Source organism: Arachis ipaensis, chromosome B2 (genome assembly GCF_059453495.1).
Source record: "Arachis ipaensis isolate K30076 ecotype BB chromosome B2, ASM5945349v1, whole genome shotgun sequence".
NCBI classification, from domain to species: domain Eukaryota; kingdom Viridiplantae; phylum Streptophyta; class Magnoliopsida; order Fabales; family Fabaceae; genus Arachis; species Arachis ipaensis.
This window is the reverse complement of record NC_142437.1, coordinates 75,222,743-75,228,116: the sequence shown is the minus strand read 5'-3', so window position 1 is coordinate 75,228,116 and position 5,374 is coordinate 75,222,743. Positions and strand designations below refer to the sequence as shown.

The 5,374-nt window shown below is 39.3% G+C and overlaps 1 non-coding gene across 1 annotated transcript; it reads right to left on the bottom strand.

The window, feature by feature from the left end:
* Positions 1 to 3,319: 3,319 nt before the first annotated feature.
* On the bottom strand, positions 3,320 to 3,427 carry LOC148574424 (small nucleolar RNA R71). Its single transcript, XR_015906071.1, has one exon. It is a non-coding gene; the product is annotated as a small nucleolar RNA R71 (small nucleolar RNA).
* Between the last annotated feature and the right edge of the window lie 1,947 nt (positions 3,428 to 5,374).

Sequence of the window (5,374 nt, the reverse complement as noted above, 5' to 3'; positions counted from 1 at the left end):
TAATTTTTCTTGTATACAGTAATAAGTTTTCAAAATTAATTGCATCATTCTTCTTCTACTCCCTTCTATCTTATTTTGCTCAAGGACGAGCAAAGCTTTTAAGCTTGGTGTGGAAAAGCTCAGCTTTTTGCTTTCCATAACCACTAATGGCACCTAAGGCCAGAGAAACCTCTAGGAAGAGGAAAGGGAAGGTAGTTGCTTCCAACTCTGAGTCATGAGAGATGGAGAGATTCATCTCAAAAGGCCATCGCTAGAAAGAGGATAGAGCAAACAAGAGAGCCCACTCATGGACCTCAACAAGAGCACTCCATTATCCTCCATAAAATCAGAGAGGACCAAAAGGCCATGAAAGAGGAGCAACAAAGGCAAGGAAGAGATATTGAGGAGCTAAAGCACTCCATGGGATCTTCAAGAAGAAGAACTAGCCGCCATCACTAAGGTGGACCCGTTCTTTAATTTCCTTGTTCTTATTTTTCTATTTTTTAAATTCTATGCTTTATGTTTTGTCTATGTTTGTGTCTTTATTACATGATCATTAGTGTCTAGTGTGTATGTCTTAAAGCTATGAATGTCCTATGAATCCTTCACCTTTCTTAAATGAAAAATGTTTTTAATTGCAAAAGAACAAGAAGTGCATGAATTTCTAATTCTATCTTGAAATTAGTTTAATTATTTTGATGTGGTGGCAATACTTTTTGTTTTCTGGACGAATGCTTGAACAGTACATATTTTTGAATTTGTTGTTTCTGAATGTTAAAATTGTTGGCTCTTGAAAGAATAATGAAAAAGGAGAAATGTTATTTGATAATCTGAAAAATCATAAAATTGATTCTTGAAGCAAGAAAAAGCAGTGAATAGCTTGCAGAGAAAAAAAAGAAAAGAAAAAAGTGGTGAAAAAAAATAAATAAATAAAGAAAAAAAAAGAAAGAAAAAGAAAAAGCAAGCAGAAAAAGCAAATAACCCTTTAAACCAAAAGGCAAGGGTAAAAAGGATCCAAGGCTTTGAGCATTAATGGATAAGAGGGCCCAAAGGAATAAAATCATGGCCTAAGTGGCTAAACCAAGCTGTCCCTAACAATGTGCTTGTGGCGTGAAGGTGTCAAGTCAAAAGCTTGAGACTGAGCGGTTAAAGTCGTGGTCCAAAGCAAAAAAAGAGTGTGCTTAAGAGCTCTAGGCACCTTGATAAACCACTATTTTATAGTTTATATTGTGTTTAATTGTGTGGTTTTGGCATGATCCTTACCCACTTATTCATCAATTTAGCATGCATTTAGATTTCCTTCCTAAATTTAGTACATGTTTGAAAATTGCTTCCTAGAGACTCTAATTATTTAATTTTAATTCTCCTTTATTCCATTCGATGCCGTGATCTGTGTGTCAAGTGTTTCAGGCTTTATAGGGCATGAATGAGATGGAGATTGGAGAGGAAGCTAGCAAAAATAGAAGGAACACAAGAATTTGAGGAGATAACCAGCGAGAAGTGACGCGGTTGCATGGCTCACGCGATCGCGCGAAGGAGCGCAAATCGTAGTGACGCGGCCGCATGGCTTGCGCGGCCACGCGGATTGGAAAGCGCAAGCGACGCGGTAGTGTGGACAACGCGAACGCGTGGAGAGGAAAAAACGCAAGCGACGCGTCCGCATGGATGACGCGATCGCGTGACATGTGCAATCTGCATAATCTGCAGAATTCGCTGGGGGCGATTTTGGACCTTATTTCGGCCCAGTTTTCGGCTCAGAACAGCAGACTAGAGTCAGAGAATATGCAGAAACAACATACACATTCATTCAGTAGTTTGAGATCTAGTTTTTCACTCTCTTAGGTTTTTTCTCTCTAGTTTTTAGAATTTTAAATTTCAATTGGCCTTAGCATTGGAACATTGAGAAGAGTTATTTCCTCATCAAGACTTCATCATTCTAGTTTGTTCTCTTAACTTGGTTTTATTCTTCCATGTTCTTTGTTATGTTCAATTTTGTCATTCAGATACTTTTATGATTAATTAATGCAAGGATTATTTCTTTTTAATTCAATTTCAATTCCAATAATCATGTCTTCTTTTAATTCCCTTTTATGTGTTATGGATTTATTATTTACAATGCGTGAGTAGTTTCATTACTTGATGGGGAATTGATTGAAAAGGAACTCTTGAGTTGGAAGGATTGAAAGAAAATTTGTAATTGGGTTAATTGTTGAATTGCTATCCTGTCACCAACGTTAATCCCTTTGAACTAAGTGGGTTGTAACTCGTGAACGGATCTGGTAATCCAACTTGTTTGACTTTCCCTTACCTAGTAAAGGATAACTAAATAGAGTAACTGTTAATTATAAATCAATCTTAAAAATCACTCCATCAATGATAGAGATTCTAACTAATCAATTCCCAGTCAAGGCTTTTATTCATATCATTTAATTTCCCTCAGTTTACATTCCAATTTACTTACCTCAATTTCTTCGAACCTCTGATTAATAAGATAGCACTCTTTTCTGCAACTCGTTGGGAGACGACCTGGGACTTAAAACTCCCAGTAATTTTGATTTAAACTCTTTGTGACACATTTCTAAATTGATAGGCAGATTTTCGGTGAATTAAGAACTATACTTGCAACATATCAATTTTAATAATTTTTTAATTCATCAGCTTCTGCTCCCCATCAATTTTTGGCGCCGTTGCCGGGGAGTTGCAATAGAGTGCTAATTTTATTAATTAGAATATATTTATTTGCATTTTATTTAATTTTGCTACTATGAGCTGCATGTTTCTTCCGTCAAATGACACGTTCACTTCCTGATCCGCGCTTGCTAATATTCGATCCTGAAATTGAAAGAACAATTTCACGAATAAGGCGAGAACAGCGTAGGTTAGCCCGCTCTGAGGGCGGATCTGAAAGTGAATTTGAGGAAGAAACCAGCCCCCGTTCTACTGATTCGGTTGTTTTACGTGCAGAAAACATGGCAGCTAGAAGAGTTACCATTCAGGAGGAAGGAGCTCCTGATTTTACAATGCAACCGTTTCAAGCACATCATCCAGCGGTAGCTACGGATTTTGAAATAAAGACCGCACTGTTAAATTTGATGCCCAAGTTTCATGGCCTACCTGCTCAAGAGCCTATCAAGCACTTGAGAGATTTCCAGGCAGCCTGTTCTACTGTCAGGCGTGATGGCACTGATAATACTTCAATTCTGCTGAAAGCTTTTCCGTTCTCTCTTGAGGGAAAAGCAAGAGAGTGGTACTACACTCAACCTATAGCAAATGTATCCAACTGGGATACACTCAGAAAGGAGTTTTTCGGGAGAAATTCTTTCCATCTGAAGTTACTGATAAACTGAGGAAGGATATCTCTACAATTGTTCAGGATGACAATGAGACTCTCTTTGAATACTGGGAGCGCTTCAATAATCTTCTGGAAGCATGCCCCCACCACATGATTGACAAGATCGTGCTACTCATCTATATCACACAAGGTATGAGGCCCCAAGATAATACCACATTGGAAAGTGCCATCAATGGGTCTATGAAGAAGTACAAGACCACTGATGAAGCTTGGCAATTGATCAGTGATTTAGCTGAATATACTCGGAACCACAGACAGAAGCAAGGCCGTTCAAGAGCCATTGCAGAAGTATCTTCTGGCAGAGAGACTGCTGCCCTAACTCAAAGCATCTGTGAGATGACCAACCTGCTGAAGCAAATGCAGTTGAATCAACAAGCTCAGCAAACTCAACCGCAGCAAAACCAACAACTAGTCCCACAAAAAATTTACAGAATTTGTGCTGATTACAGCCATTACACTGATGAATGCCTGCAGTTCCAACAAGAAGACAACATGGTGGCATCCACTCACAACTTCTGTGACCGCCCCAACCAAGGGTACAATCAAAGTGGAAATAATAACCATGGATGGCAGGACAATTCAAACCAGAATTGGAGGGACAATAATAACAGGGAAAGCAGAGATAATCAGGGAAATCAGAGGTGGAATAATAACAACAACAGGCAGCAAAATCAACCTTACCGAGCACCTCACTTGAGGCAAAACCAAGGACCACCGAACAATCAGCAGCAAACCTCTCAATTTACTCATTCTTCTGTATCTTCTAATGAAGATTTATTACAAGCTTTTGAGAAAAGACAACTGGCCATGGAAAGTACCATCGTGAACAGTATTAACGCCAATCTGAATGGTCTCACCTCTACTCTGCAAGCTTTTATAACACAGCTTGGTTCAGCACAAAATTCTAGTAACCAACCTTCAAGCACCATTGGAATCCCCTCTCAACCATTACCCAATCCAAAGGGAGGCATTAATGCCATCACCCTGAGGTCTGGAACTACACTGCAGGAGAGGAATCAGTAGGAACCAAGCTCACTAGAATACGCCTCAGCTGAAGAGGTGGTGGAAATCGAAGATGTTGAAGAGGAAGAGGATATACAGGACATAGCTGAAGAAGAGATAGCTCAACCACAAGAAGAAGCACCAAAAGGCGCAGGCACCACGGAACCCATTGTTCCCATTCCATTTCCACAGCTTCAGCTGGAACCTGATCCTAAAATGGTAGAGATATTCAAAAAGGTCGAGGTAACTGTCCCCCTTTTTGATGTTATTCAGCAGGTATCTAAATATGCAAAGTTTCTAAAAGACTTATGTATCCATAAAGACAAGATTAATGAATTAGAAACTATCCCTTTAGGTAGTTCTATATCTGCCTTAATGGGAGGATTACCTGAAAAATGTAGTGATCCAGGTCCTTGCATAGTTAGTTGTACTATTGGTAGTGTAGTAATTTATGATTACATGTGTGATTTAGGAGAATGTGTCAGTATAATGCCTTTGTCCATATATGATGTTTTGAGGCTCCCTCCCTTAAAAAGGTCGGCAACTCGTTTTGTGTTAGCAGATAAAAGCATTATTACAGTGGCTGGAGTTGCTGAAGATGTTTTGGTGAACATTAAAGGGCTCACATTTCCCACTGATTTTTATATCTTGGAGATGCCCCATAATGATTCAGATAAGCCATCATCAATCCTACTTGGAAGACCATTCCTGAAAACATCAAAATTCAAATTGGATGCTTTTTCAGGAACATACTCCTTTGAAATAGATGGCCGCATAGTGATCTTCAATCTGAATGGAGTCATTGACAACCCCCCAGAAGATCGTTCTATCTTCCAGTGTGATGTCATAGACGAAAGTGTGGCTGAAGTTCAAAAAGAAGAGTTTGAAGAGAGGCACACTGGACAAGGTCCAAGTGTGGGGACCCTCTTAACTGACAATGAGGACACTTCGCCATTTTCACAAGCCCCAGATAATCCAGAGCCTGCCCATGATCAAAAGTTAGAATTGAAACCTCTCCCTCCACATCTCAAATATGCTTAT